This window comes from Eublepharis macularius, chromosome 5 (assembly GCF_028583425.1).
Source record: "Eublepharis macularius isolate TG4126 chromosome 5, MPM_Emac_v1.0, whole genome shotgun sequence".
Taxonomy (NCBI): domain Eukaryota; kingdom Metazoa; phylum Chordata; class Lepidosauria; order Squamata; family Eublepharidae; genus Eublepharis; species Eublepharis macularius.
This window is the reverse complement of record NC_072794.1, coordinates 112,831,939-112,856,873: the sequence shown is the minus strand read 5'-3', so window position 1 is coordinate 112,856,873 and position 24,935 is coordinate 112,831,939. Positions and strand designations below refer to the sequence as shown.

Below are 24,935 nucleotides of genomic sequence, written 5' to 3'. Positions count from 1 at the left end.
GAAAGGAGGGAGTTGCCAGGAGGAAGAAAAGAAGAAATAGAGGGAGAAGGGATACAGTGGTAAATGAGGTGTCCTATGCAAGTCTCTTCAGGTTCCCCATCACGCAACTAGGCCTGACCTGCTGGTTGGCACTGTGCAACTAGGCTCACGCAGCAGCTGGCTACCTCCAGGAGCATTTAGGGAGTGGGGACTCCCAATACAAAATCATGGACTTTTTGCAAATCCTAGCGTGTTCCATGATGACAGCACTTCTGGTTTTCACTGGAAGTGACATCAGCATGCCAACAGCATGACAGTACATGTCCCCATCCCCCCATCCCCTCCCACCAGCAAAATCAGATTTGGGTGAGGTCTCCCACTATAGTGGGATACCTTGTAACTCTATGGTCCGGTGGCTGGCACCGTACAACTGTTTTTCCTTGCTAGAGGCTGCCAGGGGAGGGATGCAGGGAAAGCTGAAGAAAGGGGAACAGATAAAGTTAGGTTGACTGGTAGGTGAGAATAAAAAAGGGAGGCAGGAAAAGGGGAGAGCCTATGGGAGCTTTCAGGAAAGGGAAAGATAAAATAATAATAACATGCTTGCCCCTGTGCAGCTAGTCAAATCCACACACCCAAGCCAGCCACAGCTTCCATTACAAGCCTTTGGGAATGCCCAGGTCTGCTGATAAATCTAACATGCTCAATACAAGCATGTGCAGACTTCTTGCCTGTGGTGTCTGCACATGCACAGAGCGCAAAAAAAAAACCCCTCAGGAATTCAGACAGTGTTTTGGGTTGCCATAGCATGAAAACTGGAAGTGCCCAGGACAAGGAGAAGACAACAAAAATAACAATAATAATAACAACAATATTTGATTTATATACCACCCTTCAGGGCAACTTAATTCCCACTCAGAGCAGTTTACAAAGTATGTTATCATTATCCCCACAACAAAACACCCTTTGAGGTGGGTGGGGCTGAGAGAGCTCCGGAGAGTTGTATGACTAGCCCAAGGTCACCCAGCTGGCTACAAGTGGAGGAGCAGGGACCCGGCTCTCCAGATTAGAGTCCTGCACTCATAACCACTACACCAAACTGGCTGCTTTGGGCCCCATTGTGGAGATGGTGATGTGTAACTGGAGTAAATAAATAATAAATATAGCTGACAATGGGGAGCAGATAAAAGGTAGGTTGGTTACTAAATGGGAAAGACTGAAAGAAACAAGGAAAGGGCAGAGGATAAAGAGGACTGCCAGGAGGAAGCAAAGAGGAAAGAGTGTATAGGGAAATATAGGCCAAAGTGAGATATTCCCAACAAGTTTTTGCCCGTTCCACCCGGCCTAGTGACTGGCACCACTGTGGTTGCCAACCTCCAAGAACTACAACAGATCTCTAGACTACAGGGATCAGTTCCCCTGAAGGAAATGGCAGTTTTAAAGGACACACTGTATGACATTATACCCTGCTGAGGTCCCTCTCCTCCCCAAACCCTACCCTCCACAAACTCCACTCTTCAGGAATTCCCCAACCCTGAGCTGGCAACCCTTGGCACCACACAAAGTTTTCCCAGAAAAAGGCTGCCAGGAGGAGGAAAGGTGGGAAAGCTGAAGGGGGGGGGCAAATAAAGGACAGTTGGCTTGTAGGTGGAACGGAGAGAAGGAAGCAGGGAAAGGCTGGGGTTTTCAGGGAGGGGAAGGAGGAGACAGTAGGGGAGGGAAAAGGAAATATTACAAGTCTTTGTGGGTCTGGTGCTGGTAATTTCTAATAACTCACTTTTAAGAAACTTTAATAGACTGTTCTTAACATGTTATATCAAATCATAACCATTGACTGATGTCAGTAAAGTCATGCTTCAGATGGCTTCATTGATCATTTATTTACCCTGCTTTATTGCAGTTTTGTGTATTTTCATCCACTATAGGCTAGAATCTCTGACCTATCTCATTTGTCATCAAATCTAAGCTGTTCAAGTCCCTGACACAGAAAATCGCATGTGATTTATGATACCAGGCCTTCTTCTTTCCCCCTCTCCCTGTCTATAATTTTCTAGAAAACACATGAGAGAGATTTTTTTCTTTATTTCCATTACATCCGAAGAAGTGAACTCTGACTCACAAAAGCTCATGCTGGAAAAATGTTGTTAGTCTTTAAGGTGCCATTGGACTTCTGTTTTTCTTTTTAAAGCCAAGTGTCATCTGTTGTGAGCAAATATTTTGGAGTGGGTTCCCCTTAAAGACCCAAATGTGTTGTTCTTCAGGGATCTTCTGAAGGGCCTTCTGCCCCATGGAAACAACAGAAAACCAGGACTGGTTCTTTGCTTTGTGGAATAAGCAAATGGATGTCAGCTTCAGGAGACTTATTGGCAGCACCACACAGGAGATTCTTTTAGGAACCATTCAGTGGTGATGAAAATGAGAGGGAGGTTTTCTCAAGTGATCTGTTCTGGAGCGACTGGAAGGGTGATAAGGAGGCAAAAGGAATGTTAAAGCAATGAGAGGCTATAGTTGAAATAACCACAGAGCAAGCTCACTGGCAGGCCTCAGAGTTAGCTGCATGCATCCTGTTCTACAAACGATGCTTTTCCCCCTTTCCTTTTAATACCATCTTTACCTTCTGCCACTAGAGGTCAGCTTTCACCAGCAGACTGGATGACAGCTATAGCAAGAGAACCAAGATTTTTGCTATTGAAAGCATAGACTACATCGAGATACCTTTGATATAATTATATGATAAACACAGCAGTAGCGTGATGCCTTTTTATTTAAGAGCATCCAAGCTATCCAAGTATAGCAAGTTTTCAAGTTCCTCAGAATGCAGTTCAGCTTCGGTGAAGATCCATGTTAGTAACATCGACTGTGCTCATGCTAGGTAGCATTATAAAGCTTTCACTTAACAGATCTAGAGGGTTATTGCTCTCTTTCACGGGTAGGATCCAATCCAAGACTGCTGAATCAGAAATTATTAACAGATTTAATATGATGCAACCCCCCCCCCCCCACACACAAAGTTTAATTGAGGCCTTGCATTTCTAACTTAACTGTATGTGCTGACAGCTTGCATATCCCACCCCTTACAGTTGGTAATTTCTTCCACTATCTCATTGCTGTCTGGATAAAACTTGATATCCATTCTTTTCTGCTGTTAGTTAGAAGCGTCTCACACATAGTCTAGGTAAACTGATTTCTCTTCTGACTGGATCTTGTTTTACAGCAGCCTTTCTGAAATATCTCTCCCCACCCTCTTTCTACTGACTATTTAACCCTATCAGATGGATATTTCTTTGCATGTGAGGAAGTGAGCTCTGATTTACAGAAGCTCATGCTGAAATGTGAGTCTTTAAAGTGCTACTAGACTTCCTGTGTAAGTTTGCTACCAACACTCAAGGCTACCCCTCTGGAATTAAAAAACAGAAGGATCATTGGCAACTGGATGTAATTACACCTAAGCTCTCCCCTCCCCATTCCCCGTGGAATCTTTGTGCCTTAACAACTGCATTATACGCAGAAATACAACTGGGGCAACTTTCCACAGCAACACAAGGGAGAGGATTTTAAGTTGAGAGTGAGATTTGGGTCCAGTAGCACCTTAAAGACTAGCTAGATTTCCAGTGTATCTAGTTAGTCTTTAAGGTGCCACTAGACCCAAATCTTCCTCTTCTATTACAGACCAACATGGCTACCCACCTGAAACTAAGCTGAGTGTTTCTTTTTCTTTTTTAGCTCACAACCATTGACTACTAGAGTGGTTGTTGCCCTGTTCAAAGACTGCAGTCAGTTTTCTTCATATAAAAGAATAATGGTTTAGCAGTCATTATATATTTTTAAGCATGGAGAAATATGGGAAGGAACAGTTGTGGTTTCCCTACAGAAGTGGCAGCAAAAACAGAGCAGAGAAGGAATGAAATAAAGTACTGTAGTACCTTAGAAAGTGTGTGGATATGGTATAACAAGATCCTACTAATTCTTCTCAAACAAGTTCATAATTAAGGAGTCTTTGGTTCATGTTATCAAGCTCTTACAAAAGGCACAGATTGGACACTTGTCAGCTTCCCTCAGGTTTTGATGGGAAATGTAGGCAGCTTGGCAGAATGTTTGACAAGTGACAGTTGAAAAGTCCATTGGACAGCAGTCAGAGAGCCAAGCTGCGAGACCAGGATGCCTACATTTCCCATCAAAACTTGAGGGAAGCTGACAAGTGTCCAATCTGTGCCTTTTGTCACTTGTAGTTGCACTCTGAGTTCTATAAATGGAATACATTGGCAACTCATTAAAAAAATCAAATTCCAAAGCATGATGCTGATGGGTTGGCGGGTAATACCTTGGAAATCTAGTTGGTCTTTATGGAGCTATTAGACCCAGATCTTACTTTGGGTTAGGAGATCTATTCCATTTGTCCCTCTGTTTTCTTCTTCTTTCATTCCTGGTATGAAAGGTACTGAGGCACTCTTTAGTACTGATGTGATAGAACATAGGTTTCCTATTATGGAATGAGGTGGAGGGAGTGGCTGGTTATATTTATTATGTTTATTATATTACATCGATATCTTGGAACAGACTTTTGGACTGTGATTTTCCCAGTAGTGGTTTCCCTTTTTGGAATAGTCGTTGATTGTTACTACTGAATATATGGATATGAACTAGGGTCTGGTTGTTACCTTTTGATGTTATGTATCATTCTGGTTTGTCGTGTACTATGTGTATATATCGACTGATGATATATTTATTGTATGGTATTTATAGTGATTGAATTGTTGTATATTAATGGTTCATTGTATTTCATGTTTATTGAACCATATAGTGATTGTATAAGATATATGTATAGTTTAGTTCTTGCACTTTAGACACGAGTTGCAATTTATTAAACTGTTTACATATATTTAACCATATAGTGATAAGATAGAGGGAGGATTCTTGGTTTGTTTCATTTTATATTCCTGCAAGAAGCTATAGACTTTTTTTTTTTAAAAAAAGCTGAGAATTCAGAGGACCTAGTAATAGACTGTTATAATGTTGAAGTGTTATGTTGATTGCTGTTGTTTTTTTAAAAAAAAAACTCTGAAAAAGTGCTCTAGTGGCAGGCCAAAATGGCAACCCTGGGGCGCTGAGGCAAGGACCATGTCGGTGAAACTGCCATGTGGATGTTCCATTCTAAATTTGCAGTATCCATGAAAGCTCCATGGAGAATTGCTGCTGTATAGAAGCAGTCCTAGTAGAAGCTCACTACATTTAACAACTGCATGATAGGCAAGAATTCAGTAGTCCCTGTTTCTCCAGCATAGAATGTCAGGGATGGGAAAGGTGATACTTGGAGCATTTCTGCCTGTCTTAAAGGCATAAAGATAATGAAGGCAGCACCAATGTGTATATTACAAGTCAGTTTTCCTATGCACATCCTGCTCTAAAGTAAATTCCATTAATTGGATTTTTAGTAAATGTGCAAAAGGTCAGCATGGTAGTACAGTTGCCAGTTTTTTCTCTGGCAAAGCTCCTGGGTAACTGAGTGAAAGTCTTCTAGCATGTGGATGAAGTGATAGCAAAAACTTCGCCTGATGTCTATTGAATTTCCAGGCAGCTGTTACAGGCACCAGAGTTCAGCTGGAGGGTACTTTACGCTGCTAATCTCGCCCCCCACCCCACCCCTGCAGCCTTCCCTTTCAAGTTTAGGAAGACAAGCTGAAATAAATCAATGCAGGAAACAAACCCACTAAATATAATTATGATAACGTATTATCATTTACAGCCATTCCAGTCTTAAATCCCTGTATTGGGAGCCAGAACAATTCAGAGGAATTTAATTGCAGGTTAGAATTTGTGTCATGTTTTTGAACTAAAAAATACCATGTATCTGTCTGTATCAAAGAAGCAAAGGGACTAGAATGATCATTATGGATGTGTAATACCATATGCTCGTTTTTCAGCTGCACTAGTGACAGCAGCCTCAGCTGGCCTGGGAATGAGAATAGCAAAATAAATGGGCACTTAGTTACAAGAAGCACATGGAGCCTCATTTTCTCAATGTGTGTTTACATTGTCATTTTCATTAATCAATTTCTGGAACAAGGTCCCAGGCTGACACCCCACATAAAGACTGTTTACTGATATAAGTACATATGACAGCTTTTCCTTGTCACCAGTGTTTCAATGCCCTCAGGAATTCCACAGATCCAGCATGGAAAAGTATATGTAGTTTATAAGGCATTACTATGGGAATAATAATAATGGTGTTGTAAGACATTGTAGGATCAAGATCATCCTGTTTGCAAACACAGTACATTGGCAATCATACCACATTTATGTAACCAAACCAGCAGACCTCAAAGGATAAAGAAACAGGACAGTTGATTCAGGGGAGGGCGCTATACTCTTCCTCCTCATATATATCAAGATATAAACTCTTGTTTTGATTTTCAGGGTCTGCAGTTCAATAGGAAAGTATCTATGTTTTCCAAGTCTTAAGCTTGTGGGCCCATATAACTCTGCTCTTTATATTTTCTTCTCATTCATTTGTAAGGTTACCAACAAGCCTGGATTATTTAAAAAAAAGTCATTACTCTTTAACTGAGGAATGGGCTTAGATGGGAGTAACTCTGTTTAGGATTGCACTGTAAATGTATGGAAATGGGCAGCTAAAGCTTTTTACGACAGGGAGTTAAATAACATCACCTAGTCAATAACAACCTATGTATTTACTTTATTTATACCCCATCTTTCTCTCCAATGGGAACCCCAGTTGGTTTACGTAATTCTCCTCTCCTCCATTGTAGCCCCAGGATGACCCTGTGAGGTAGGTGAGGCTGAGAGTGTGTGACTAGCCCATGATCTCCTAGCAAGCTTCCATGGTAGAGGGTAGGAATTCAAACCTGGGTCTCCCAGATCCTTGGCTGACATTCTAACCACTACACCATGTTTCTATTCAAGGAACAGGACATTCTTCACCAGTCAGTTGTCAACCTTGTTAGTTTGCCCATAGATTGAGGACAGATATATACATCTGAATGGCTGATCCAATGTATTCAGCAGTAATTCTCACTGAGTTAAATAGAGCTTACTTCCTAGTAAGAGTACATACAATGGTAGCTTGCTTTCACATTTTTTTCTATAGCACTGATAGCATCTATTCTTTACAATCCAGATGCTATTCATCCCCAAAACATTTAATTCATGTATATTTCCCATTATTACCGCCAACTTTCATTGCAACTTTTTTTTTAAGCCTCCAATGCAACTGCTACATGGACTGTTCAAGTATGACCTGACTGATAATACAATCTCACTTAGTTCAGATGCAAGCTTTTTGCTGGTGTGGAAATCTACTCTCTTTCTCATCTGCATGATGCCTCCCCCTTCCCTACTCCCAAGTGAAAATAAGGTGTAGGGAAGCCTTCTCAATTTTACCTGCCTTTGAATTTTAAAGAAAAATAAAGCATTGCTGTTTGCACCAGGACTAGTAAGCATACCTGTCCCTCCCTCCCTCTTAAAAAAAAAAAGATCCATCTTGCTGGAGTGGTAATAGAAAAGACCCCATGCTACAAAGCAAAAGAGAGGATACATTCTTGTCTAGACAAGACAAAGGGGCTAAGGCATAGAGTTTCCAATTCTCTAAAAAAAATAGTCTTGTACCTTTGACAGAGGCTTCATCTGTCCATTTCAACACATTAAGCTTCTACTAAAGGTACAAGGCATTTTTCTCCAGGCCAGTTGGTAATGAGGGACTATAATCAATTTCCATACATTGATTTTGAAATATGAATGAGACATTCCATGTTGGGCATATATGCTTGTTTTTCAAATTTATGCAATTCCATACTCCACTGTCTTGCTTTATGGAATGTCACAAACATTGATCATGCTGTCTCATACTGTATAATCTGACTTGAACCTCAGTGAGAAAGGTGGAATATAAAATAAATGAATAAAATTAAAAAAATACTCCTTTGGTGATGGATGCTAAGGCAGGGAGTGTGTCGTGAGCAAACGAAGTAACCCAGGCCCTCTTACTAATCTGCAAAGAACTTTCCCCTCCGGAAAGACCAGCTCAAAATGCTGAAATGGATCTCCCCCTGCTGATAAGGCGGCTGCTTCCCCACTCCCCAACTGCTAATGAGTGGGGAATCATTCAGTGCCATTTATAATGGCTCAGCATGGGAAGGAGCCTCCCAGCACCATGGCTGATGGTTCCAGGCATGATGATCTTCCTGCAAGTTTCTTTTTCCCTTTTCAGTTCAGAAGTTACACATGCAATTGTCTCAAAACAGGCCTAGTGGTATAGCGTTATTTTTATTAAACAAAACTGTTGTCGCTGCTGTTTTTAATGCCAGGAAGCTCCCTGAGTCTTACTTGGAGGAGACCTGGACACTTCTGGGGAGGACCACTAAGGCAAAAGTCAACACTCTTTTGTCAGTCTAAACCCCCCTGCTCTGAAGCAGAGAAGGCTCAGTAGAAAATAGCTTAACGTCGACGTTAGACTTCAAGTCAGTGAAGAGGTTGTTAGGAAGGCAGAAGCTAAGGAGAACTTGTGGCAGTAGCAGAGCAGGGGTCTGAGCAGAAACCCCCAAGCAAAATCAACTAAACTATGGAGAGGGATACTGGGGAGTTACTGTGTAGGGGTTGCCAACAGGCCTGGAGAAAAGCATCCCATCCCATTAATACATCCCTTTAATACAGTTTAGGAACGGGTAGATGAATCTTTTGGGGGCATGAAGATAAATAACATCCCATTAAGCATCTGTCAAAGGGACCTTTTTTCCTCCAGACAATTGGCAACTGTAGAAAGATCCAACCAGTAGGAGTAAAGAGCAGCTGAATGACTTGTTTCAACTTTTCCCAAACTCATAATGGCCATCAACAAAATGAAAGATAACTGCCCTTCCAAAAAGTGTTGCTTGTTTAGAATGACAGCGGATCTGTTTGTGGCGTAGCTTCTTTTTATAGTTTGCAATCCTTTTTATAGTTTGTGATCATTCACAACAGACAACACGAACAGAACTGATGCTAATGCACCAAATAAAGGGAAGAATAAATGGCAGTTTCCAAAGCAACTCTCTTGGGTGAATCAGGGCCAAAACATCTACTTTGGGTTAGTTTCAAGTGGGTACCCAAGTTGGTCTGCAGTTAAAGAGCAAGATCAAGGTCCAATAGCACCTTAACAACTGACTAGATTTCCAAGGTATGAGCTTTGGCTCTTAAAAGGTAATACCTTGGAAATCTAGTTTGTCTTTATGGTGCTATTAGACTCAGATCTTACTTTGGGTTAGGAGATCTATTCCATTTGTCCCTCTGTTTTCTTCTTCTTTCATTCCTGGTGTGAAAGGTACTGAGGCACTGTTTAGTACTGGTGTGATAGAACATAGGTTTCTAGCTCGGAAGGGGCAATCTTAGCATGCAAGAAGACAGAAAGACACGAGTCTCAGTACTGAATTTGGCCTCAGTCATTTTTGACTTAATAGAGCTCCAGAAACATAGAATCATAGACTCATAGGGTTGGAGGGTACCTCTAGGGGTCATCAAGTCCAACCCCCAGCACAATGCAGGCAATTCACAATTACCCCCTCCACACACACACACACACACACACACACACACACCGCACGCACACACACAGTGGCCCTTACTCCAAGCTCAGAAGATGACAAAACACCATTAGGATCCCTAGCCAAACTGGCCTGGGGAAAATTTCAGGATTCAATACTTGAGTAGCACTCAGTTGCAAATCTGTTTGGATGGGCTCTCTGCCTGTAGCACTGCTGTCATGACTTGGGACCATGCTGGGGCAGCAGCTGTTACATTCCAACTTGTGGATTTGTTGGTACAAAGTCTCATGAGCAGGTCTGAGCAAACTGTCTTGTTTGACTTTGTGTGACACTATGAGTTTAGCAATGAGTACATTATCTAAATGTTTGTAATCAGTGCAAATCAACAAATTGACAAGAAACATTGTAAAAAGTGTACCGTGCCATTCTGAGAGATAAAGAACAGGGTTGCCAAGTGACCTGTAGGAAAAAATGTATAATCTATTTAATAAAGGCTTAATGGGGCATTATTTGCCAGGTGATGTCATTTTACTCCCATGGCACCAAAACCTTCAGCTTCCAATTTATACACATTAAGCCTCCATTAAAGGGAAAAGGCATTTTTTTCTCTAGGCCAGTTGGTAACCCTGTCTCCATGAATTAATTTTGAAATATGCATGAGATGCTCCACGTTTGGCGTATCATTTTGGGGACTGATGCCTAAGGGTTAGGGGCTAAATTTTCAGAAACGCTAAAGCAATGAAGGGAGACTCCAGTTTCCCATCTTGAAAGTCAACTATATCAGCGAGCCGTTCCCATTCATTTCAAAGGGGCTTTCAAATAATTACTTGGACTGTGCCCCAAGTTTGCAATCTCTGCGGCTATGGGAAAGCCGGATCGCGTGACTCAAAGAAGAGCGCCCAGGAGCGTACAGGACAAAACCGTCGTTCTTTCATTGATTTGCGAGCGCGCTTGAAAACTCAAAGAAACGGTTTCCCGGAGCAGAGAGACGGCTTCCTTCCAGACAACAACGTTGCAGGCAAATGGGATTGCGGCACTGCTCCGTACCCGCAATGCAGCATCAAAATAAAGCTTCATCGCCGCGGGGCTGAGGGGTCAGAGCGGCTTACGGAAAGCTCGCCCACAGGCCGGAGCAGCCGAAGGGGGCTCTTTAAAGCGCGGGTTACCGCGGCCGTGCGCAAGGTCTCCAGGAGGTGGCGCGTCCCTTTTCATCCTTTCCCCTCTCTATTGTCTCGCTCACTTGCATCGCCTCCCTCTCGCAGTCTGGCTCGCTTTGCTGCGCTGGAAATTTGCAGGTCGGCGGTTCCGCTCTCCAGTAACCTTCCCAGAGACGCCCGTCCCTGGATCTGCTGCTTGGGTTCTTAATGCCAGATGCAGGAGGATTAGCAGATCGCTCGGAGGCGCGACCCTGGAATTATCCCGGCAGGAGGCGGGGGAGGGAGAGAGGCGTCGGGCGAGAGAGGCGGGCGGGCGGGCGCAAGAATATCGCTCGCTCGCGAGCTGCTGCAACAGACCAGGAAATTGCCGTGCAAACACCCGGTAAGGACGGGGCTATGGGCTTGGCGGGGCTGTTGTGGGGAGGTGTGATATTGACTTGGAAAGCCTTCGAGGTCGGCGCTGCAGACCCGGCAGAAAGGAAGACAATTCTCTCGTGGAAGGAAGGGGGTGGGGTGGGTGCGCTTCCACTGCAGTCCCAGCCTTGGATACAGCACAGCCGCCAAAGCCTGGGAGAGCAGGTTGCAGGCGTGGAGGCTGCTCCCAGTCCCCGCTTGTAGAGGAATGTTTTCGAGCGGGATCCCAGTCGCTTCCTTCAAGAATCTCCCTTCCTTGCTTACGGCCGAATTATTTCTTTTCCAAAGCGAGAACTAGCTTGACTTTAATCTTTCCTTCGGGAATGAGGGTGCGTGCGCGTGTGTGCTTTTTGCAACGTGCGCTGGGAAGTAAGAGATCTCCTTGGAAACATTTGTTTTGCATTCCATCCTCTTTCTAGGCGACGAACGGCCTTTTGGCAAAGCAAAAACCAAAACAAGCGAGGAGACGGGCCACAAAAAATAAGAAAGAAAGAAAAGAAAAAGGAGAGAGAATCCAGGACCTGGGCCTCGGACAGCAGTCGCTTTCTGCTGGTCTCTCCAAACTGGCAGGCTTTCCGAAGATATCTTGGCCAGCCCTTTGCCAAAAGGTGTTCAGTGCAATCCGAAACAAAGTTCCCACCCCTGGAAGGTTAATGCCCCTCCCCTCTCCCCAGTTGCAAAATAAATCTTTGTGGAACCAAATCCGTCTTCGAGGAATGGCTGGGAATTCTTTGCACTTTAACGAGAAAGTTTGGCCTCTGTTCTCGAAGGTGCATTCTTATATTTCCTCGTAGAGACTTTTGGTATATACAAAAATTCCTGAGAGCAAAATAAAATCTCTCATCCTTTGGTGTGCCTTTTGGCAGGAACACCAGCACTGTTAGCACCATTACTTCTTGTCTATTTTCATTCCGCTTGCTCTCTCTCTCTCTTTTTTAAAAAACGCTTCTTTTTTTTTGGGAGCTCAGTTCCTGCATGTGGAAAAACATAAGGAGCTTATGGTTTCCCTGTGTAGTCTGGTTTATATGTAATTTATAGGGCTCTTACCATAATCCTAGTTAAAATGATGAGCAGGGGAGCAAAATCCCTAATTAGAGGGGCATTCCTGTTTTTCTCTTTTGGAGGAAGTGTGGGGGGAGGCCTTGACCTACTAAGGAAAGAGTGATGCTTTTTTGGACCAAGCACAGGCTAATTTGCCATTCATTTCCTTTATTCTATTCACTCTAGCCTTGTTTTTTCCAGCACTGTAGAGGCTTAAACAAAAAGGGGAGGGGAGGGGAAAGCAAATCAAACTGTTCAGCTGTACCTTTAGCAAAACAAAACAGAATACAGTGGTACCTTAAAAGACTAACAACATTTTTTCCAGAATGAATTTTAATAAGGCAGAGCTCACTTCTTCAGATATTTTAACTTCAGCAGTCTGCTGTTCCATCACTCTGCTGGGTCTTCTATGATGCCACCTTTCATGTTGGTGTAAACTTCTACTGGGTTCTACAGATGCATTTTATACAGTCTTCTTCCTTATGATCTGATTCCTGCAGACCAAGCAAACTCTTATGTGCCTGTTCATTGGCACAGTATGATTGTGTTATATGATAAAATGCAATGCTGGTTTATTCCCTGTAAACGTATACATCGTTTGCTGTAAATCACAGACCTTTGCTGTAAACGTATAAATCGTCCCACCAAATGCAATGAATCTATTTCTGATAGAGGTTGGAATAATGAGAAGCTTTTCTATTGATTTTGTGCTGCAGCCTTTAGATAAGTCCAGTAGCACAATATCCATATGTTCTTCCCCCACCCACCCACTTTTGATGTGAACTGGGGAAGATTTATCTGCATTGGAATTTGATTGGCATAGCACAGCCTAGCAAAGTGTACAGGTCAGAGCTCATTAGCTGCATTACCATAGATTTATACAAATTGGAATACATGCAAATATTCAGCCTGTTTCCACTCTTCTGTGTATCACAGGAGGAAGATATTACCAGTCAGGTCACACCTGAAAATTCCATGCAGCAGTTGTACTGGAAGCTTTTGGTGTTAGGAGAGCAATCTGTAAATGCTCCTTGCTCCTTGAATGTAAATGTCAATATCATGCACAGAGAATATACTAGCTGGTATAAAGATTTTCAATTAACTCCATTGTACATGAGGTACTCACTCTTTGGTTATGAAGATCTTCAGCAAGGAGCAAGTGTGCTGGTAAACCAGACTGGTGAAAGAGGACCACAGGTGTTCACACAAAAGGATTGCTACAGAAGAATCTCCATAGACCTTGCATGGGAACATCGTAGGTTCTGTCCCTGAGAAGAGCTTCTGGAAGTGTGTAGAGCATTCAGTCTGATTTGGTATATTTATTCAGTTGCTAACTGTGACTGGAGGTGTGGCTCCTAGCTCGGCATCAAGAAAAATAGAAAAAGAACATTAATTGCCTAAGGAATGTGCCTATGGATGTGCATGAGAAAAGAAATAAATGCATGACCTACATAATATTTCTAGGGCATCACTCCCCTCCCCTGCCAAATTTGCCTCAAATAAATCTGACACTGGAAACAGTAAATCCTGGGCACTTCCCACGTGGATGCTTTGTTGCACCTTGCTGCAATGCTGTTTTCAGAAGCATCTGTATCATGTCGGCTTCTGTCTTCCCTTCTGTGTTCCCTCTGTTCTGTGACCTTTCCCAAATCTGGTCTGGTGCAATCTGTTTGAAAAGATTATGCTTAAAGCCCATTTAGACAGGAAAAGGTGCATATTTTGCAGGTCTCACCCACATTGGCACCATTTTCATTATATCAGCCCTATGGCCATCATCCTCTGCATTAGAGGTCTCTTAAAACACACACACACACACACACAGAGATTGCAAGATCTCTGGATTTGATTCCAGTGGCACCTTAGAGACCAATAAGATTTCCAGGGTATGAACTTTCGAGAGTCAAAGCTGCCTTCTTCAAATACAAGTCAGAAGGGAGCTTGGCGCGCAAAAGCTCGTGCCTCAAAAATCTTGTTCTCTGTGATGCCACACTGGACTCAAGTCCTGCTGTTCTACTGCAGACCAAAAGGGCTACCCACCTGAAACTGCTGGATCTCTGTAGCTTTTTATTACAATAGAAGCCTCTGTAGCCTTCTATTATAACAATGTATTCCTGGATTTCATTTTCACCATGTGTGTGCATCGAAATGGAGATGCTTCTACTACTTCCTGGCTTTCATTTTTTGAAAAAAGTAAGTTTCTAGCCCTTTTTGTTGTAGAGTTATAAGGGGAGAGGTAAGGCTGCACATTCCCCCTAATAAATCCACAAGGAAAAGGGATGTACACTAAATTCTTTAAAAGCTGCAAACATTGTTGCAATAGAAGATCATTTTGGAAGATCTGTGGTGGAAACTGCTGTGTGGGTACTCTGTTGCCACTGTGAATGTGTGTGCAAGAGTTACACAGAGAATTGTTTCTCGGTGGAAGTAGACCTGGAGGTGTTACCTTGTGAAGAATTACAAGTCATTATCTTCTATAATTAGAGAGAAGCAAAGATATGCAAAAGAAAGTTCTTTATTTCTCAAGTGACAGTGCCATCTCTCCTACACTTCCTCACTGATTGAATGTCCTTATTTCTAGGGGACATAAAAATCTTTCTCTGTGGTCTAGAATCAATATGGGTATGACTCACCTAACATCTGTACTTGCAAGACACTGAAGTGTGCCACTCTAGGATGGTCTTTGGCTCTTCTGATTTCAGGAGACTGTATGGGAAGGTCTCTTTGCAAAGTGACAGTCTCCCTATCTGTTTGCGCATCTCCTGTTTCCTGTCTTGTTCTTTTTGATTCCTCCTTGCTGCCTGCTCTGCATGGTGGGTGACTCTTTTTAAGCCGCTATGGGCATCTAAATGTCCCTGTGTAAGTGGATAAAACAAAGAGGGAGGAAATAAATGCTGCTTGTTTGTGTGAACCAACTCTAAAATGATACTCTTGAGGTACTGCAAGTGGGAAAAGGTAGGTAGTTTTTTCCAGAACTTTGCTGCAGGCTGAAAATCAATCTGGCTGTGTGGTAGAGAGTAATCGGAAGCCTACTAACCCTTAGTCACAAACTGGAGACTGTAAGTGCTGTCCTCAGCAGTTACACCCTTCTATGCCCATTGATGTCATTGGACTTGGAAGGGTGTATCTCTGTTTAGAGATGGCTCTATAATTCAACTGTAGATGGAAGTAGAGGTTTTGAAGCCATAGAGATTTTTTTCCTTCCTTCCTTTTTTCCACCTGAGAAGCAGGGAAAAATAAGTTGAAAATAAAAAAAAAACTCACAAATTTTATAGGAAATAAAAGAAAGTGAATGGAAAAAGTCTTGTATAGTCATGATAGGACCAGCAGTATATTTGGTTAGCATATTAAATTTATAATACAGACAGTGCAATCCTATGCAGAGTTATTCTGGAAATAACTCTAAGAAATCAATATTTTCAGACTCGAGTAACTCTGAATTACTCAGAGCGGGACCACAAGTGACGCCTGACACAGGTTGGACACTTGCCAGCTTCCCTCAAGTTTTGATGGGAAATGTAGGCAGCTTGGCGGAATGTTGGACAAGTGACAGTTGAAAAGTCCATTGGACAGCAGTCGGAGAGCCAAGCTGCAAGACCAGGATGCCTACATTTCCCATCAAAACTTGAGGGAAGCTGACTAGTGTCCAACCTGTGTCAGGCGTCACTTGTGGTCCCGCTCTCAGTGGTTTATTATCATGTACATTATAGCATGTTAACTGTGGACAAAATCAAACAAATATATCTTTGAAAATATTAGTATTTGTTTCTACTGTATTCACAGGACTTATTATCTAATGCTGTAGATTGTCTTACATAAAGAACTTTACACAACAGTTTCTAAGTAACACCGTGACTCATTCCAATAGAAGAGCCCCCCTCCCAATCCTTCCCAAATCTTCCAATTTTTCTTGTAAAAATGGGGAGGGGGTCCCAGGGAAAAGCCCAGAGAAAAACTGTTGTCATCCCCCAAAATTTCCATGGTCTCCCATCTCTAGATGAGAGTCTTACCATGAAAGTAGCCTGATGTTTTGTAACTGGTCAGAAGTGATTCTCTGTTCTTCAGTAACTTACCCCAGAAGGCCTCCAGCTTATCGAGGACTGAAGAGGTTAGGACATAGTATTGCTGATGTTAATGTACTGATGCAATCACACTTGCCCCTTTAGATTACATTAATGCATACTATTACCATCACATGTATTATGTTTATGTATATGCAAATACATCTGCTCCTTTGTCTCCTGACAGAACCAGACTTGCAGGATTTGTCAGCTTGTGAAGTCCTATTTTCAGTGCTTAGCTCTTAAGACAAATGAGGATCCCCCCCCCCCCCACACACACAACTGCCTATGAATTCCTGTGCAAACCTGTCTCCTTTGGAGATCTGGCCCTGGAGGTGCAGGTGCTTGTGTCTGCAGTATAAATTGTCATGCTCTGCCAGTCAGTTCTGCAGAACTGAAACTTCTGCATTGTAAATGAACGGTTACGCAGGGATGCTGTTCTGTTTGGTGAGGCCCCAGGGTGTGCTTACATCAGTTAGCCCAGAAGCAGAGAGACTGCTACACATAGAAGTGAAATTTGCTTATTCTGGCCCCACTGAAAGAGATGAATCAATGAAAGTCAAGACTCGGTCTCATAAGGCTGAGCGTGATCTAATCTGGGCCACTGAGCTAGCATGCTTCAGTGCAAAATTCTGTAGCAGATGCTAACCATGTGTGGAACCCTTTACAACTAACTGGTCCTTTTTCTTTCTTTTTTTGCACACACACTAAGTTGAAAGGGTGCAATGCAGGGGGAAAGGGAAGGTTTCACAGAGACACCCTTCTTGTATAAATGAAGCTGAATATGCTGTTTATCCAAACCTCAGTCCCAGAGACCAGTGCAGCATAACCCCCATGGCTTTACACAAACAAGATCTGTGCTATTTTTTCCTGTCCCCCTCCCCATCATCACTCTCTTTCCAGGTTCTAGTGTTCTTTACCTTCACTTCAAGTAGGAATTTACAAATTCTTATGCCTCCTCATTGTACTGGGGGCAATGGTGGTGCCATACATCAGTGGACCAGACAGCTAGTCAGCCAGTCAAGAGGTAGGATGTCAAGTGAAAAAAATCTCTCTGTATCTCCCTCCTACCTCCCCATTGCCTCAGAGGCTGCCATAGTATGGGGTGCTGCACTGTACTGAATGCAGTAAAATGTAGTCCTCAAGATGCCTGACATTAAAGGTCAGGAATTCTGCAAACTACATTTCCCAAGGTGCGCTGAGGCAAGGCAAAGGAAATATTCTTTTCTTGCCTCCTGCCTCCTCTGCTGCTGCCACCACCCAAAGCACTGTAAGCATAGTAAGAGGGAAGGAAGAAAGAGAATCCCTCTCTCTCCATAAAACTGCCAGACTCTAGGAAAGTGAATAAATGGGTTTTTTTCACATTTGTTTTCATTAGCCAAATAACAATATCTTTGGTCTGGTGATTTTTTCAATCATTTGAGAATGAATACATGTCCTCACTGCACATTGGAGCCCCTGCAAGAAAGCATATGAAATTCCCAGTTGAACAGAAGGCCTGGATCTTGTGCTGTAGTATTGCTGTGGTGCAAACCCCCATTCATGTTATTAAACATTTTTTTTCTACTGCTTTCATTATTGGCTGATCATGATGACTTCAGCTTTTCTTATGATGGAGCCATATGAAACAGTTGGATTTTAAGTTCATCTACGCAGTTATCAAATATGGGCACAGCACAGTCCACTTGAGTTCCTTCCTTCTCTAATGTTGGGTATTTCAGATAAAGCTTAAAGGCTGCAGTCATTTGGCTTGCCGTTCTCATCCAGGCAGCTGCCACGCAGAGTCTCCTGGAATCTAGTTGCCGACATAGCAAAGACCATCAAGAATTATCATCAATCAGTCACCTACGCAACCTTCAGTGGTTTTCATGGTGAATGTGAAAATAAATTTATCATGTTTTGCACCACTTCCAGTCATGTACTGTTTGGCAGCAAAAAGGCAAATAGTGTCCAAATGCTGCAAAGATACACAGGTTTGTTGTAGCCGGAGCATTGATGGACCTCCCTCTCCTACATGGTTTAGCACAGGGTTGGCAAACAACATTTCATAGGGAGGTAGGCAGCAAAAGCAGTGAACAGACCACTTCCAAGGGGTCTGCTGGCTTATATGGCCCATTGCAAGACACTTGGAAACTGCAAAAGGTTTTTTGCCACTTGGGGGAAGGGGGAGAAGCACATTGGCTTTTGTGTGCCATAAAATCTAGCTCTAGAACACCATCGTTTTCTACAAGTTGCTGATACCTTCATCTTTTGTAGGGCAGAAGGAACTGGCATTTTTTGCACTTCCCTGATGCTCATTCCAGCTGCTCTTTTTGAACTGTCAGAAGTTCATTCTGTGGGGAACACAGCATAAGACAGCCTGCAACCATATGGTGCTTTAGTTCTTTTCTTAGAAATGCTGTTTCCAAGCGAATAGAAGAGGGGCAAACCATAGAAAGGGAAAATACCCCAAACAACATAAAACACCTCTCTGCCCTCTAGTATTTTAATCACATGGCTGTATGACTACAATGCATTCAGTCAGGTTTTTTTGAAAATCACTATTACATGTGTAGGAAATGTGCTTACCAGGCCCTGTCAGAATATTGGGTCTCAGTTTATAACAATCTGGGACCTGTGGACTACAGCCTGCTTGCTATCACCAGATTTTAAATGATGAAAGAATTTGCAGGATGACCAACCAGACTGTTAGGATTCACATACAGAGGATCACTAGCTAAGGTTGCCAACTCTGAGTTTGGAAATTCCTGGAGATTTGGGAGGGAGGGTTGATGAGGGACCTCAGCAGGATATAGTGCCATAGAGTCTACCCTCCAAAGCAGCTATTTCTCCCAGGGAACTGATTTCTGTCATCCAGAGATCAGTTGTGAGTCCGGGAGATCTCCAGGCTCCATCTGGAGGTTGGCAAACCTATTCCCAACAGTCTGGGAATAGCAACTGTCCTCCCAGTCTAGGCTTAATGAACTGTTGGTTACAAGGTAGTGTTATTTAATCTCTATGCCACGAAACACTTCAGCTGCTATATTAACGAAGCAGGACATTTTTTTCTCCAGGTTGTTGGCAATCCTAGTTATTAATAATGCAAATCAGGAACATTGATTGGACCTTTTCTCTAAATTGTTTTTTGTTTGTTCCTGGCACCATGAAAGTTGGGGAAAGAGTAGTATCAAGAAATCTGATGGTTGCTCATTCCCAGGAGTGGTCTTTCTCATCCGTTCTGTCTGCCTTTGTCTTCTGAGTATGGTAGCACAGCAGAGCAAGTTAGGATAGAGTGGACTGGCTGCTATGTCCCTACCATCATTGCTTCTGCTGCTCTACTGCTATGTGGCCCTTCAGTAATGCCAAAGTAGAAATTCTGAGGGAGTTCCTTTTTTCCTTCTCACACTTGAATCTTGGCAGCTGTGTTCTATAAACAAATCTCCATCCATTAGCTTGCAAAGCTTAACCTGGCTTAGACAAAATGTGGTGATTTCTTAATTGGCAGAAGTAATATTTATGCTGCAATACACCCTACTTAGGAGTAAATCACATAGAGTTCAACAGGGCTTAAAAATAATTAAAGAGCAGTCACATTGATAGAGATTTTTTTGTTATTTAAGAATTTTATTTCAATAAAATAAAGTGCATAGTATAAAAGTTATACACATTCTAAATTAAATGAGAGTTATACATCTTATACAACCAATAAGTATATAAACAATACATTTGTAAAAGTCTTAGGAATAAAATAAGCAGTACCTTTAAATTTCTTTAAGCTAATAAAGTATTATATATTTGGCTTCCCTAAGCCTAGATCCATGACATTTCTCCTTCACTCTTCTTCACTTCCCTCCCTCTAAGCTACTGTATCAGTTAATTTAGCCTAAATAATCAAATAATGCTTCCATTTTTTCCAGAAGTCGGTTATTGGCCTATTTTGTAGGTAAGTAGTAAGTTTGGCCATTGAAGCATATTCATAAACTTTATCTCTCCATTCTGGGAGACCAGGACAAGCATCGTTTTCCCATTTTCCTGCAAATAATACTCTTGCTGCTGTCACCATGCTGATACAGATTTTTAAATGAGCCATGGTTCTCCTTTTCAAAATTCATCCAGTACACAATACCTGTGATTGGATCTCTCAATTTAAAAAAAATTAGGAACAAGCTACAGGACACTCCCCTCAAAAACTGTTTTCCCAGTAGCAGTTGCTACCGCCTGAGCTGCTATTAGCTCTCCTGCCTGTCTTTTTTGCCCACTGAGACTTGTAGCAACATGGGGGCAGATTTTTCTGTTGGTAAAATGATGCAGGAGGGAAAAAGATAAACTCTCTCCTCCCTGCTGCTGCTTTTAAACATTGGTAGGTAGGATTGGTGATCTCTTCAAGGCAATGTCTGCAGAAAATTCCCCATTCACTGTCTTCCTTCTACAGTTAAATGATCTCAGTAAAATGAGCCTGGAAGCTCCTAATATTTTGCAATTGGATCTGTTCCCCAGGACAGTTGTTTTGTGTTTTGCCATACCATCATGCAGTCAATAGTCCATATATTTTTTGTCCTAAAAAGACTGCCTTTACTATAAAATATTACATCTCTATTGGTGTTTACGAATATGACTCGTTTCAAGTTGCTACCCAGGCGAAGTATCTTGTTCGTTTGGCCCGTGACCATAACTGGAGAATGCAAAGCAAAAAATAAAATTAAAAATTTAGCCAAGTTATCTTTGCTCTTAGTGAGATGTGCGTGCTATCATTGCTCACACCCACAGGAAGCACACCCTTCTCAAGGGAAAGACACCCTGCACCCTGTAAGAATGAGGACAGCTCTTGGTTTCTTCTTTTCATTCCACAGCGTGTATCCTTTCTTCAATGCAATAATTACTCTCTCACCATTCTCCAAGTCATAAATTGAGCCAATGAAAAATTTGCTGATGTTTACTTTGTTCTAAAATGAGAAGAAATGGATAACAAATCAAAGCATGCAGAGGCTGCAGATATAATGAGAAGTAACAAGATAGCAAGACAAGATTCAAGTCCAGTAGCACCTTGAAGAGCAACAACATTTTCAGGGTATAATCTTTGGAGAGTCAAAGCTCCCTGAAAATACTGTTGGGCTTTCAAGGTGTTACTGGACTAGGATCTTACTGTTCTACTGAAGACCAAGAGGGCTACCCACCGGAAGACAGCAAAATAACAGTTTTTACTAAGGTAAAGAATGGATATGAATTCCTATCAATCTGGCCATCATTAGTCTATGCACAACTGGTGTTAGTGGTAGCACAAAGCAGTCACCTTTGGTTGTTTCAGAAGTCTTGATCTTTCCCAATTACGTATGTTTGCTTAAATAAATCTGCCAGTTAAAGAGCCAAGATTTTGCATATGAGTTCCTCTCATCAGTACACTTACTAGTGCTGTGGTTTTGGTAGCAGCTGAATCTGTTGCCATTAACACTTGTATTCCAAAACAAAATGATTGTCTTTCTCTCCCCCATCTTTTGATGGTGACCTATGGTCCTGGTTTGAATATCTTGGATTTGTCTTTCTTGCCTCACACCTGTTAGTTTCATACGCGTAGGTGTGGTATCATTTTGACCAATGTTCTGATAAGATGTGGTAAAACAGCTGTGGAATTTTGAACGTGTTGACATTTGAAATTGCTTCTGGTTTTAATGAGACTGTGTTTTGACAGCAAACTAAAAATCTGCATTTCAGGACCCAACAGACGCATTATTTAACATTTATTCTCAAGTATTCCCCACAGCAAAACAACATAATAAATAGCAATACAGCAATCTGTAAAATGGCTTCAAGGTGTTTCCTTCCCAGACAACAACAGGCTCAGAACACTTGCCTGTTGCCTTTCATTATGAGAAGGCATTGACAGTGTAAAGGAACTTAATCCCTTCTCACACCAGATAGTTTTCACAATTCTAGCTAATTGGAAAGAAGGAATAGATCTGGTCAATCAGGCCTGGTCTACGTGTGTAGCAGAAAGAGGTGGTAGACTCCTGAGGAGATAGGTTGTATCAGAGTACAGGTAGAAAATTAGCACAGTAGGTATCAGATTGGACAAGCTCCCCCCACCCCATTATTTTACTTTTTACTTGCTGGGAGCTTTTGTTTTGTTTGTTTTTTTCACAATTGGCATTCCCTCTTTTCTGAACTGGTACAGAACATTCTACTACATCACTCTGCTGCATGACTAGGCCTGTGTTTACCTCACATGATATCAATCCTAGCAAAGCTTCCCTGATTGATAGGTGGAAGCAAGCTTTCTTGTTATTAAATAACTGGACAGAATGTTGCCTGCATATTTTCTCCAATGTCTTTAAAACCATTTTTAAAATGAGAGCTAAGAAACTGACCCTATAAATAGGTTCTGGGTTGTGAGCCTGTAATCTGGGTCCAACCTGACAATCAGTGTACCCTGCTTGCTATTGTCTCTTGTTAGATTTGCCTCTCCCACCCTTTGCCTTGTCTCATCTCAGCCCACCTTTGTCTCTAATTTAGCCTTGTTTCATTCCTCCAATCATTGCACATCAATGAACCCCCAGGAACCCAAATTCACATGCCCCGTTTAATCCAACAGAAATTTCCGTCATTTCACAGTGAACCAGGATTGAATCCATAAATGCCAAAGCACCTCTCACTAAAACACACCAGAAGACACACAGATTATTGTTTTTAGAGAAAAGGCAGAGTATAGGGAGACCTGCTAGCTGGCAGGTACAGAAAAAGTTGTTTAAGGGGTGCCTTGAAGGCTGCAACCCAGAGAGAGAGAGAGAGAGAGGCTGATGCTTTATTCATGCTTCTCTTTCTTCTCTTTATTCATGCTTCTCTTTCTTCTTAGAGGGAACAAAAATGATTCCCCCCCTTTGCCGGCAAAACCTCAAATCTCTCTAGCTCAGATCGTTTTGGAAGGCACCCTCATCTGAGACATGCTCTACTTCAATGACCTTGGAAGTCAGATGCCTTTCCAGATGGTTCTGATGTTAGTAGCGGCTGCAGAATTACTGCTTATGCTGCACATCACACCACAAGCCCCCATGCATTCATTCCCTTCCTCCGCAGGCAGATGAGACTGCAACTGCATCCCCCTCCCATGCGGCTGCAGTTTTTGTTGCCTGATGGGGGTGGGGTGGGCCGCTGTGAGTTCCCACAGCACAATCTTTCTGCTTGACTTCCCTTGTCTGTCCCTGGAGCTGAGCAGGTGGTGCTCAGCTGCTGCGAATACAAGAGCACAGGCCGCGGGCTGTTCACATGGGGCTGTTTGTAACCCTAAAGTCTGCAGACACATGTCCCTTCTACCAGATGGGCTGCCCTCCCTCCCCTCCCAGATTTCCTTTAATGTTCAAGACTCTTTGCATGGGTCTTCCTGCAATTATAATCAGAAATGGGGAAGGATGACAACTGAGATTGTGACCCTCCTGGTTTTACTTTTCTTTCTTGGGCACTAGTAGCTTCTCGGTGCCTGTCCATTACTTGACGTAATCCAAGGGAAATAAATACGCCATAATTCTGTGGCCTGCAACAGAGCAGTTGAAGCTAACAAGGTTTTAACATAGGCCTGCTGGTGGAGAAAAAGAATAATCTAGGTGCCTTCAAAACTGTTATTTGGTCTGCTGTTGAAATAATCCTGTGCATAGGAAGGAGGAGATCCTGAACCTGTGGCAGATCTGAAAGGTTTACAAGAGTTCAACGTTTTGAGAGAGTGCTTAAAAGCTTTTGAATGCATCCCACAGACTGGCCACATACGTGACCAAGAGGAAAGGGGTGGTTTGTGGTTTGGCCATAACTCCCAATTATGTGGGTTTGTCTAGGAAATCTAACTGCATTTTGAACTAAACTGAGCTGAAGAGGGGGACTTGTAGCCTCAGCGCAAATGTATAGATGAGTGCATAGATCTTTCCAGAGCCCTAAAGAGGACTACAGGTGCCCACACCCTCCCCTTGGCTGTCTGCACACTGTGTGTACATTGAGAGGCAGGGCAAATGCCTTCCCAACACTCTCCTCTTCTGGTAGCTGCAACCACAGCAACAGCAGGACTCGCGTCAGCATTTTTAAACAGTTGTGTTTCATCTATCTTCTTTTTTACATTAGGTTCATCTGTGTGACACTTATGTTTGTTGCAATCACATAAGATTTGTACAGTGCAATCCTATGAAGAGTTAAACCAGTCTAAGCCCATTAATTTCAATAGGGTTATACTGGAGTAACTCTTCATAGGATTGCACTGTTAGGTATATCCTTAATATCCTAATGTACAAACAGGCTCATGGGTCTGCTACCCTAGTTTTTCTGTTAATTTGCAAATCTACTCTCCAGCCCATAAATGAGGATTTTGACCCAACCTACAGACTTTGCAATTGCTTGTAATGTGTTTTCCTCCCACATGAAGTGCTGAATTGCATCTCGCTGTTGTACCACAGTGGCCATTGCAAATAAAAAGACTGCAGAAGGGGGTAGGGTTGAACAATAGACTGAATAAATTGGAACAAGGCATGTTAATGTACACAATTTGCTTTGTTAATCTGTGGTACTCATCTCCGGAGTATCAGCCCCAGACAATGAGGTTCTTCTTCTCAGAGCTGAGGCTGTGTTGCAAAGCAATAGAGCTAAGTGAATTTGCTGAGCAGTGTGCCCTCATGGCAGTATTTGTGAAAGGACACTATGATGAGGGGCCCATAGATCATATGCAGAACTATATAAAATGGTAAGAGATCTTCCCCGTTTTCTCTATGGTAATGGATTGCCAACTTTTGAAGCCTAGTTGTCTCTTC

General features: G+C 42.5%; 1 protein-coding gene across 1 annotated transcript in view; it reads left to right on the top strand.

Annotated features, from left to right (window-relative positions):
- The first annotated feature begins 10,776 nt into the window (after positions 1 to 10,776).
- The window catches only part of PIK3C2B (phosphatidylinositol-4-phosphate 3-kinase catalytic subunit type 2 beta), a 117,534-nt gene continuing 103,375 nt past the window's right edge, over positions 10,777 to 24,935 (top strand). Inside the window, exon 1 of the mRNA XM_054979281.1 lies at positions 10,777 to 11,048. The gene's annotated coding sequence lies outside the window, so the exon portion shown is untranslated. The remainder of the gene's footprint in view (positions 11,049 to 24,935) is intronic.